Below are 13,417 nucleotides of genomic sequence, written 5' to 3'. Positions count from 1 at the left end.
GTGCTTTCGTTGGTGAAAATTTTCATCATTGATTCCAATAGAAATAACACAACACTATCTTCTCCAAAGCTCTGGACAAATTTTTCCATTTTCTGTGAAGAAAGAATTTGCTCATCCATTAAAGAAAGACATCATAAGGAGTTTTCAAAAAGAAATAGATGCATACACTTGTAAATAGAAATAAATTGTTAATATAATGCTACTTTCTAATATGCCAAATAATTAAATATCTTCACTTGAGATCGTTGATATAAAATCTATATCTCTTAAATTATAGATAAACAAGATAAGTAATGGAAATGACCAGGAATTTATGATAGAGATGAGTTCTTGTTCCTCAAAGAGGAAACAAGAGATGGTTCATAACTTGGTCCTTAAGATTATTTGTGTGCCCTTCTATGTCTGATAAAATTGTTAGATTGATTTACTTTTCTTCTGGGTAGGCTCTCAGGATTTCCTTTTAGTGAATTTTAGTGAATTAGTTCTTCCACATCTCTCCAAGTAATGAAGGCCAGAGAGTTTACATCTCTTTGCTTTGTTTTAAGAAGAGAAGTATCTTTGTTAAGTCACTCTGATGCTCATAAGAACTTTGTTCACAATGCTCTTCCTGGTGTTTCAAGTTGCCACATTACTAGTATATTAAGCACATAAATTTGTCTAACTAACGTTTTTCTAACAGTACATTAATTCCTTAGAGATACATAAGATTTGGAAAATGATTTTTATATAGGTGGGAGAGTTAAAATTGGAAATGCCAATTAATAACTGCCTCACATCAGGCAAACATTTTCAACAGCTCTGTAGTCTATTTCATAAGATCACTAATGAGATAAAAATTTGACTATATATCTGATGATTGGCCTTATTATTTCATGGGACCAGAACACTATGCTTGTTAATGATTGGAAGATTTTGTCCATAGATCATCAGGATGGTGGCTTTTACTCCTCTGGTATGAACTACTGGGCAAAACATCTAGTCAACATTATCTCTGGACTAATATGAGTTTATGAAACAAAGCTAAAGAAAATGTGCACCCTTATTTCTCACTTAGAATCCACTTTTATAGACAATTTAATATTCAACTAAACATTTCCTCCACAAAGACTGCAAACATTATATGTTTCCAAGTTTGGCAGGTGAGATTATGTAATTTAAAGGTTAAATTACCATGGGTTTTATAATAGCATACATTGTAATAATTTTTTAGTGCATGCATTTTTCCTTTTTATATTATCTTTACTGAGGTATAACTTATAAACAATACAACACATTCATTTTATGTGCACAGTTAAATGATTACTGACAAACATATTCAATGATGTTACTACCACCACAGATGTGTTCAGCACCTCGGTCTCTGGTAGTCAATTTTGGATGTATGTTAAGGAGTGTGAGAAGCAGTTAGATCTAGACCAAAGGCACTCATAATTTTCCCAGAGAACTAGGTATTTGGGTTTATAAGCACAAACACAGCTAATGATCTTTTCTCTTTTTCATTTTACTACTTTTTCTTTTCCATGTTTCCTTGACATCCTCTATTCTCACAAAGAGATATTTGTGGTTCAGCGTAGGATTTGGGACTTTTTATACCTGCTAGCCATAATTGGGTCTTATTATCATTGAACAGAACACTGGACAAATGGTTATCTATTGTAAAGACTTTTACTATAGAAACACATTTTGTGTAAAGGCCACAAGCCCACATATTATGTTAATATCTTCTCCAGTATTTGCTTTTTTTAGTACTTTGATTGGAAGTGTACTTAGTCAAAAAATTTAATGTTAAATATGTAACTATTTCTAGACCTCTAATCAGGTTTTAGGGGAATTATCAAGGTATAATACAGAATTCTGGGGCTAGCAAGTATCAGATCTATTACCAATCCAAACTTTTAGGTTAAGAGAAGGGTGTGGTTATAGAGCCAAGTTCTTAGTAGTACTGCTTGTATTGGGCTGCTGTGGTTTCCCATTGGCAGTAATTAATGGGCATGGGGACATTAAGATGTATCTCAGTGAATCTCCTGGATTCCCAAAATAGTGCTCTTCATTCACTTTTCAGCAAAGTTCTATTTTCCCTGTTGCTTATTTCCCTTCTCCGCCTGTCGGTTCAGACAAAGGACAGAGGCTCAGCTTCCAATTTCACAGAATTGTTTTTAATGAATGCACTCCTTCTTTATACAATAAGACCCTCAGATCCACTGAGCACTAATGTCTTGGAGACTGGAAGCAAAAATTGCTGCAGGATTTATATCTTGTAATAATATTAGAGGCTACCTCTTGGTTCCAGACTTATGTATTCTGCTTGTGGAGGAGACGACATCCTATACTGACCCCTATAGTTAGAACAGGCCTCCAGAAGATGTCATCTTTCAGCTTTTAGTTGACCAGTCCACAAATATGTCAGGTCAATTGCTTCAAGTGATTAGGCAAATTGTGTGTATTTCAAAATTTTACAAATTATGGCTCATTCTGTTTGCTTATTACCATTTACTTATAATTGTTTTGTATGGAAGTGAAATTATTTGGCTTTAAGCTCATTTACTGATTTATATTACCCTAAGTGAATTTTGGCTATCTTGATAAATAGATGACCACCTCTCAATGGACAGTTAAGAATATGACAAACACAGATGCATTTAAAAGTAATGATGCAACTCTACTGATGTAACACAATTAAATATTTTTGAACCAAAGAAGATGAGATGTCACAACAACATTCAGTGTTTAGCTAGTATAAAAGCCTAACTTAGCACACCATATCCAAGCTATTCTCACTGAGGAATCCAGGTACTGGGCTCCCTGTGTTTCCTTAAGAAACACTAGTAAGCAGAAAACACTTGGTGTTAGAACAATTCAGAGATTTGTCTTATACCCCTGTCCTTTCTTTTTTGTTTCTTTAGCCACTTAGCTTTTTAAGGAAATAAAATTTTAATTGTCAGATCTTACTATAGGATTTCTTGGTTCTACTGCTTCATGCTTCATGCTACCTCTCAATTAATTGTGTTTTTGCAGTAACCTAAGTTTAAAATTGAAAACTCAATGTAACACATATATTAAGCACACTTAGTTCATCTTCATGCTTCCTTTGTTGTAAAATGTGGTCCCTATTCAGAGGTAATGTGTGGTATACCATCACAATGGAAAAGGCATTCACTAAATTTATGATTAGTTGTCCTGGAACAAAAGCTGAAGGTAGGAAAGGGCAAATATGTACTCTGAATATGTGTATCACCCTACAAGGACCAAACATGACCCTTCCATGCTGGAACGAGTTCATTGTATTGTTTTAACACCCACTAGGTGGCTAGTCCCCTCAGGGAATGGTGCTCAATATTTGGAGCCGAATATTGGTTTTAGCTATTAGAATATTAGACATACACAATGACAACAGCTAGTTCAGTCCTGAGAAGGTGAAGTACATGTTATGTAGCCCATGCTCCCATGGTCATTTTGTAAGTAGTCCTATCTTGAAGGAAACAGGGAGGCTGGGAAAATAAAATGACTAAAATTCACAGGACGGATTGTCATGTCCATCTAGTCATTGTTTTGTTTTTTTGGTTTTTTGTTTTTCCTTTTTGCAGTGGATGCCCCCTGGTAAGCATTTATATGGGTAACAAATATTTTCACCCTCTGAATATTGTATATTGGTATATATTGCCACATTAAATCCAGACACTTATTATCCTTGTTTTTAGGGGTAGGGGAGAAAAGCATTTTCCAGATTAATAGCTGAGTACCTGATGGGTACAGGGGCTGTGTTGATTTGCTTCACTAAATATATTGCCTCTGAACTTGCACTTTTTTTTTTTTTTTTGTGGTACGCGGGCCTCTCACTGTTGTGACCTCTCCCTTTGCGGAGCACAGCCTCCGGACACGCATGCTCAGTGGCCATGGCCCACGGGCCCAGCTGCTCCGCGGCATGTGGGATCTTCCCAGACCGGGGCACAAACCTGCGTCCCCTGCATCGGCAGGCGGACTCTCAGCCACTGCGCCACCAGGGAAGCCCTGAACTTGCACCTTTCATTGGCATTAGTAACTAATTAAGTTTGTGATAAATTATAGTCATTTCTATGACCCATCTAACTTTTAGTACTCCAAACATGTGTGTCAAATGAGGTTGTGGTAAGGATCTCCACCTCTGTATCTTCCAAGTTTTTGATGGTAGCACTAATACCTGAAAATCCCCCAGAGATATCGCAGTGCTTGTGATTTATTATCTTGATGGGGAGTGAGGAGCAGAAAATCTCAGTGGCTTCCACTTGGCCTTTTGTGAAGATATCTAGTTTGTGTGATTAAAAAGAATCACAGGGCTTCCCTGGTGGCACAGTGGTTAAGAATCCGCTGACCTACGCAGGGGACACGGGTTTGAGCCCTGGTCCAGGAAGATCCCACATGCCGCGGAGCAACTAAGCCCGTGCACCACAACTACTGATCCTGCTCTCTAAAGCCTGTGAGCCACAACTACTGAGCCCACGAGCCACAACTACTGAAGCCCACATTCCTAGAGCCCGTGCTCTGCAACAAGAGAAGCCACCGCGATTAGAAGCCCATGCACCGCAACAGAGTAGTTCTTGCTCGCGGCAACTAGAGAAAGCCCATGTGTAGCAACGAAGACCCAATGCAGCCAAAAAATAAATAAATAAAATAAATAAATAAAATAAATAATTTTTTTTTAAAAAAGGCAATGCATTGAGTATTCTCTGTGGAGGCCTGTGAGTCTTTTTATTTATTTATTTTATAAATTTATTTATTGTCATCTGGAATTGTAATTGGAAACAATTTCTGATTTAGGTTGAGATGTGCTGCATCACAAAGGAGCTAAGTAATTAGAGAATAGATGTCCTAAGAAATGTTCAGAGGAAGAACATGGAACATGCAGGTCAAGATTGCTTTATACTTTCTAGTAAGAAGAAGAAAACTGAATAGCACCTTATAGCAAGCTATTGTATGGACCCAGGAATGAGGGACTGCTCCATGATCAAGTCCACATTCACAGTCCTTCTGAAATGAGCATGGTTTGCTTGTGGAGCCATTGTTCTGTAATAAACATTGGCAGATAATATTCTCCATATATGACTTTTTGAGGTTCTAAGAGTAGCAACTAATTTGGGAACAACATCTTCATCATCTTGCTTTGTAAACATATGAAAGTAATGGATAAATTCACATTTCTCATGTTAGGATTCTCCAGAGGTATTGCATCGGGTTTTGTGAAGACTGGAATGGAAGATGGCCGCTAACTGCAAAGGGATGGTGCAGGAGTAATAGTACCAGAAGTGGTTTCTTCTACCTCTCACACAGGTAAGATGATACCATCATGACACCTGGACAGTGAATCTTCCCTCAGTTCTTAGTAATTATCGATGAAATAGCAGTTTTATCTCAAAAAAGGAAGAAAGATCTAGTTTATTGCAAACTCTCCATGAGTTTTAGGATCTCCCCTATCATAATCTGCATGATGAGACTTTATGTCTAGGAGTCCTGGAAAGGAGACAAGTCCTAAATTGAGGCATGTTAATGAGGGCAAATGATCTCCAGTATAGTGGGGTGGCTTTCCTTCATGAAAAGATCATAATTTTATCATCTGACAATTCCTTTAAGGGTGAAAGGCACCTTCATTTCATGGTGTCATATGGATTGCTGATATCATAGAAGACTTCATCTGAGTGTATTAAAGGTTGTCTCTGGGGGACATGAATGGCAGGAACTGACAATGAGAGATTAGGATCTCAGCCTCTTTGGCTAAGTTTAGAGCCGGAATCTAGAACTTCAGTAGAATTGGAATGGAATTCAGAAGCAAACAACCTGGGGAGGAAGTGAAATTGAGAAGCAGGTTGGTAGGGTTTCAGTGTTCATTGCAGAATTTATGGTTCTCTATTTTATAGGCAGCAGACGCTTCTAAGTCCCAAATGTATTACTGTTTAAAATACAGTTAATATCCTCCTAAATTAGGTAGTATGTTAAATCTGAGATACAGGTGAATCATTATTTTTGGTAAAAAATGTAGAACATAACAGAAACAAATCCTTCATTGTAAAAAACAAGCAAGTTTGAAAATCAAAACATAAAATATAAATCACTTTTTTTTGTGATGTATAGAAAGTGACTTTGTATTCACATATGTATGCATGTAATGTACAAAATAATTGCATCTACCTATTACCGTTTTCAATTGTCATGATACAGAAGAAAATTGAGCAGGATTTCATAATATAGTCACATATGAATAGTAAATAGTTTAAAAATAAAGTATTTTAAGACATGTTATTTTAACTGACTAGAAAAGCCAGAGGTCATCAAACTCCTGAAAAATATGTTCTTATTAAAACTTAAACTAGAAAAAATATGATATGTTACAAAGGTTTAGCTTCTACACACCTAAACTTATTACCAGATTGTTAATATATTTAATATAGTAATGTATAGATGATTTAAATAGGTAAATATTTGTGTTTAAGAAAAGCTTTGGTCTCTGCAAGATAGAATATATTTGTTTATTTGCCAGGGTAGTTCTTTTGAATAAACTCAGAAGTTGCTAACAAGGTATCCAAATCTTGAGTTTACTTAAACTCCTTTATGTTACATCATTTGATAGTGATGAAAAAAGTGAAGGGATATCTTGACATTGGTATAAAATAACCAAAGATTAAACTACGATTTTAAAGAGTATTTTAGGAAATAACATTATCTCATTGCCAGAATAAATGATTTAGCACTATGGTAAATTATTGCTTCGATTACATTAATTAGATTGTAAACAAGGCAGAATTGTGTTTACATTTTTCAAAATATATACCTTAAAGCATTATAATTAGTTAATTATCTCAAAACCTCATAAAATTGAGAAAATATCTTTTTTCATATATCTCTTCATAGTTAATTCCACATCTAAGAATAAATTTATCTTTATCTTGTTCTTATTTGTGCCACTATTCCTGTAACCAAGAAGATAATTGCCCAAATGATTTATAACTATTCTAAGATAGAGCTATAATTTTAGGCCTCTTAAACTTGGGTTATAAATTTCAAACTCTGTGGTAAATCATTTAATGAACTTGGTTACTACTATGTAATACCATCACAGTTAAATAGTATTTTGACCTCAAGGGCAAAACACTGGCAAACATAGTGGAAGATAGACTTTTTAGAAAAGAAAGGAAAATATATTCTTTATTTTTATTAAAATTGAACTTGTATCTTCATGTTTACTGCAGGTTTCTGACTGATGCTAGTTAATAAGAAGCCTAGGTACTTGTGCTTATTACAGCGGTCCCAGTACATTTCATGAGAGGACCAGGGGAAGTGATGGGACAAAGGAAAAGGAAGAAATGGGCAAACTCTTGAGTTTCTGATGGAGAAATCATACCCATAGAAAATAGCATTTCTGAGAAATACATTTTCTTCCCAAAGTATTTGCAGAGTGGCTCTTAAGTAGTTTGCTTCTTCTTTTCAAATATGTACATTGTAAGTAAAATTAATGTAGGAAAGAATTAAATAAACTTTTAAATTAATTTAAAAGGGTAAGAATTAAATTCCAATCATTTACTTCTGCTCCATCATATCATCAACCGTGCTAACAAATGATCATCAGCTAGTTCTCCGAAGCCACGAAGTGTTACAATACAAATGAAGTACTATCATTATTAATATCAAAATGAAGGGAAATCTTCAAATCAAAGACCAAAAATAGTGTTTTGTATTCCAAGAGGGACAAAGTCTGATGTGTCATATGAAAGGAAATTGATGTAAAATCTGCTTTACTGCAGAGTAGAAACCCTGACAGTTTCTTGATCTTCCTGACCAAGAAGGGAAGCTATGGCTAGAGTAATATTTTACATTACTTCTTGTCTAGTTCCTTTAGATAATATGCAATAATTCTTATACACTGGACCCAAAACGATGTTATTTAGGAAATATTCAACATGAACAGTACTGAAAATAGAATTAATCATTATGTTCCTAAGGTCTCAAACAGCATCTCAATTGGTTGAACTGAAAGAAATAAATAAAGCACTGAGACTTTAATGGTAGTAACTTCCATGTGTTTAATTGTTTATATTCTCTTTTAAAGAGCAGATTAGTTTAAACCTTAATTCTGAATCATGTGGCATATTTTTGGGGTGAGTCTTTGATCTGTGACTTGCTAAGCTGAGGAATGGACAAGAACCTGGGGAAGTAGGAGAGGAATCTATTCTAATCAGTGGCTGGGTTAATTCAGATGAATCCTACCAAAGTTTCCAGCTGAACCATTAAAAAAAAACTACTCTCTTTCTTCTTCGCAGTTTTACCAAACTTCCAGCCACAAAACAGGCAAAATTTAGTGATCATTAATATAAAAGTTGCCACGCATGCTAGGAGGAACCCAGTCACATAAAAAAAATTGTACTGGTATTAGGTGTGGTTGTGGATGGCTGGCTGAAAGTGTTTGGCTCCTTTATGGTGCATGATAAACTCAATCCAGAAGACTGCTCATTCCAGAGGCTTCATAGGCTGATCATGGTGAATTCTTGCTAACTTCATAGCATTCTCTTTATAGCTAAAATTGAATATACAGATAGCAACTTGAAAAATTTAAGGACATGATATACCTAAAACTGTTATATATTATTAAAAGTATATTACATAATTATATAATAAGTTGTGTCATAAATGATATCACCAAGAGTCAGAATGCATATGAAAGTTTGTTTCCTCTTGAGATATTTCTAGATATGGTGGCCTATCAGTTGGATGTTTCATAGTCTCAGTAATGATTGGAGGCAGGGAGAAAAGAATTTCTAACTGGAAATAGCATTTTGAAAGTTCAGAAATAGGAATGTAGAATATGTAGGTTGAGAATACAAAATTTGGTCTCATTTGCTGAGTGTGGTATTGGGAATATGATAGTGACAAGAAGAAGCAATGAGAGGAAAGCTTATGAAAAAGGAACCCTTCCCCCCACCACTCCGCCCTTCCCCAGCTTCTGTCTGGAGTGTCAGTGTTAGCAAGGAGTTAGTCTTCAATAGTAACGGGAAATGGTTTCAGTCTGTGATCTTCATGGCCCTGACATTCCAGATGAAACCAATAAGCTTCATGTGACCCTCTGGGCAAGAAGTGGGCCTGAAAGGGAGTAGATGCTGGAATCTTTGCTTCAAGCTACGGAGGGATGCAAGTGCCAGTGTTGAGATAGAACAATGGCAATAGCTAGAACGCTAACCCTTCTAACTTCTGTCACGGAACAAAGACCAGACAAAGATTTGGTTTAAGGTTTTGAATGCTGACTTAGAAAAAGGATTTCCTTGTATCTGTGAAGGAGTTGAAGGAGGAAGGTTATTCTCCCACAATGAAGTGCAGTCATCATTGATGGAGAATATAGAACATTAAATTGTACAAGATAGTGGAAGAGCATGTAGAAAGTTTTGAGGAAGAGAACGGTAAATCAGAGAAACATCAAATCCTTGTTGCTCTTTGGTTTAAAAAAAAAAAAAAATAGGGCTTCCCTGGTGGCGCAGTGGTTGAGAGTCCGCCTATCGATGCAGGGGACGCAGGTTTGTGCCCCGGTCTGGGAAGATCCCACATGCCGCGGAGTGGCTGGGCCCGTGAGCCATGGCCACTGAGCCTGTGCGTCAGGAGCCTGTGCTCCACAACGGGAGAGGCCACAACACTGAGGGGCCCACATACCGCCAAAAAAAAAAAAGGCCTTTCTTAATACCAAGAATTTAAGGAATAAGTACTTCTGAATATATCTCAAGGAAACTAGGAAATAGCAACAAGAAACCCTCCAAGACACAAAAACAAAATATCTGTCAGATAAAAAATTAATGAAAAAGAAAATCCTCCAGGAATAGAGACACTGCAATAAACAGAAACTAAGGCTACATGTTATTCGAAATTTTGGTCATGGACAAAATGTGTATGTTGTAAGTTTCGAACATGTTATAATGATAATACAGCAAACAAAAATTAAGATGTGATGTTTAAGTGACATGAATAGGAAGTTTAAAAGTGACTTTATAGTGAAAAGTCATTCTATATTGACCAAAATTGGAAATATTTAAAAAGTAATTATTCTAAACTCTAATGTAAATATTTGTACATAGAATTATAAGAAAATTTTAGTAAGAATTTATCTAATATAAAAAAAATCTCTCCAACTGTGACAATTCTTTTAATTTTAATATAGCTTATTTTTCCCCAAGAATATACTTGATTTATTTGAAATACACTAAAATGATAAATATAATCACTTGCTGTTGAGAATATTTTTATTTATTTATAATCACAGCTAATCACCATGCAGTACAAATATCCCTATAACTTATTCACTTCAAACTAAAAGTTTGTACACTTTGACCAACATCTCTTCACTTCCCAACCCCCTAGACTCTAGTTACCACCAACCTGCTTTCAGTTTCTATGAATTTGACTTTTTAGATTACACATATAAGTGATATCATACAGTATTTGACTTTCTCTGCCTGACTTATTTCACTTAGCACAATGCCATGTTGCACAAATGGCAGGATTTCCTTCTTTCTCTTTGCTGAATATATCTCTTTACATACATATACTACATCTTCTTTATCCATATATCCATTGATGGATACTTAGGTTGTTTTTATATCTTAGTTGTTATGAATAACGCTACAATGAACATAGAAATGCAGGTATCTCTTCCATATTCCGTTGTAATTTCCTTTAGATGTATACCCCAAAGTGGCATTGCTGAATGATGTAGTAGTTCTATTTTAAATTTTTGGAGGAAGCTCCATCCTATTTTCCATAGTGATTACAGAAATTTACATTCCTACCAACACTCTTCTTCACTTCCTCACCAACATTTGTTATACTTTTTCTTTCGATGATGGCCATTCTAATAGGTATGAGGTGATATCTCATTGTGGTGTTTTTTTGTTTTTTTTGCGGTACGTGGGCCTCTCACCGTTGTGGCCTCTCCCGTTGCGGAGTACAGGCTCCAGACACGCAGGCTCAGTGGCCATGGCTCACGGGCGCAGCCACTCCACGGCATGTGGGATCCTGGGCTGGGCACGAACCCGTGTACCCTGCATTGACAGGCGGACTCTCAACCACCGCACCACCAGGGAAGCCCCTCATTGTGGTTTTGATTTGCATTTCCTGATGCTTACTGATGTCAAGCCCCCTTTCATGTATCTGTTGGCCATTTGTACATCTTCTTTGGAAAAATGTTTATTCAGTAACTCTACTAATCTTTAAATTTTTCTTTACTTGAGTTATATGAGTTTTTATATATTTTGTATTTTAACGTTATCAGATATCTAATTTGCAAATATTTTCTCCCATTTTGTATGTTTTCTTTCATTTTGTAGATCATTTCTTTTGCTGTGCAGGAGCTTTTAAATTTGATGTAGCCCACTTGTTGAATTTGTTCCTTGTGCTGTTGTTGGCATATCCAAAAAGTTGTTACAAAGACCCTTGTCAAGGAGCTTTTTTCCCCTATGTTTTCTTCTAGGAGTTGTATGGTTTCAGGTCTTATGTTTAAGTTTTTAATCCATTTCTAGTTAATTTTTGTAAATGATGTAAGATAGGGGTACAATTTCATTCTCCTATAGGAAACTATCTAGGTTCCCCAGCACCATTTATTGAAGACACTACTGTTTTCTTATTGAGTATTCTTGGCTCTTTTGTCAAATATTTTTTTACCTTATATGTGAGGGTTTACTTTTGGACACTCAATCCTGTCCATTGGTCTATGTGTCTGTTTTTATGCCAGTACCATACTTTTAGAAGATCTGTAGCTTTGTAGTAGCTACAATTTAGGATTTGTGTTTCTATTTCTATGCCCCAAAAGGCTTTAGAACCTGGTCACTTGACTCACCCTTTCCTGTTGAGAAACTCTTTCTAGCTGGGGAGTTCTCTCTTTGTGTTGAGTAATGCCGGCTTGGAAATGGGATGATATGGGTAAAATGAAGCTGTCTTTATTCTGTTTTTGTGTGTTTATTCTCAGGATTTTTTAGTTTCACAGTGTTGCTAAAATTCCTTAAGTGGACTTTAGAGCTCTCCCAGAGATGTTTTTGTTTATGGGTACTGTCGTGTCTAATTGTTGATCTTTGTCAGGGGACAGAGAGGCTGAGGTCTTCTATGTCTCCATTTGGATCTCACTGTCTCACACACTTTACTTCACTGTCTTTCTCTTGTTTTCAATTAAAATATACCAATATAGGATGCTTTTAATTAACAAGTAGAATGATGCTATTTTTATAAAAGTATTTTTTTTTCTAGTTATAAATTAGCATGAGGAAATACCTAAAGTAATATTTCTATACTGATGGTTATAGCTGCATGTGGAGAGTTAAGTGACTTTTCATTTTTATTTCTCTATGCTTTTTTTATATTGCCTAAATTCTTTATAGTGTTATCATCTGCATTTTTAAGAGATAAACAATAAGTATTAATAAAAATATTTGTGTCTCCTTAACAGCAGTTTAGTTTCTTTAAATAAATTTAGTATTTCTTTGAGGTTGTAATCTATTACCCAGTAACAGTAGGTGAATCTAAATACTTTCACAGAATTTGAGAAGTGTAAGACAATCATATTTGATGTTAGTTATGTCCTGGTGATTATGTAAAAGTAATCAATTTAACTGAATGAAACCATTTACTCCTTTTAAACTACCGACGCTTCTCAGAAAAGAATATAGTCTATACTCACTAAGGGTTGTTAATAACTGTGTTCAAAGTGTTAAGGAGATTGGAACTCGTAATTATGTGCAAGTTTAATTCAACAGCTGCCCCTTTGGCTTTTATACAAGCAATATTATCATGCTGATCACCAAACACGGGAATTCCCACCATAGGGACCCTGTGGTAAATAGCTTCATAGATTCCATTGGTTCCACAGTGAGTAATAAAAGCTCTGGTTTGGGGATGACCTAAAAATAAAATATATATCATTAGTAAGAGTTGCAGATACAGAAAATCATGACACTTTTATAAATCATTAATTCAATTAGGTAGCATCTTCTGCATAATTCTGTGCCATGAGGCTATATATAAATTCCTATAGGCTCTAAAGAAAGCAGCAATTAATTATTCCAGGCTAAGCAGCAATTAGTAATTCCAGCAATTAAATCATTCCACACCTGTGAAAAGTTTGTGCAGAGTTAACCGATGGAGAGTACTTGACATTGGACAAGTTGCTGGGGTGAGAATACTTTAATAAAAAGGAATGGAGCGTTTTAAGAAAACAAATGCTTGCTTTAATAAGGGAAATGGAGTTGAGATGTACAGGGTTTCAATGTGAGAATGTTGGCATAACAGGCTAGAAAGATCGACCTGGGCAAGTTCATGTAGTACTCTGTTTTAAAAATTGGGTTTTGAATTGATTATAAGTAATTTGAACCATTTATAATATTGTAGATGGTGAAATGGCTTATCAGATTTTTTTTCAAATAGC

At 35.5% G+C, this 13,417-nt stretch overlaps 1 pseudogene; it reads right to left on the bottom strand.

The window, feature by feature from the left end:
* Positions 1-8,217: 8,217 nt before the first annotated feature.
* The window catches only part of LOC103080550 (UDP-glucuronosyltransferase 2C1-like), a 37,219-nt pseudogene continuing 32,019 nt past the window's right edge, over positions 8,218-13,417 (bottom strand).

Source organism: Lipotes vexillifer, unplaced genomic scaffold (assembly GCF_000442215.2).
Source record: "Lipotes vexillifer unplaced genomic scaffold, Lipotes_vexillifer_v1.1 scaffold1103, whole genome shotgun sequence".
NCBI lineage: Eukaryota > Metazoa > Chordata > Mammalia > Artiodactyla > Lipotidae > Lipotes > Lipotes vexillifer.
This window is presented reverse-complemented; position numbering and strand designations above follow the sequence as displayed.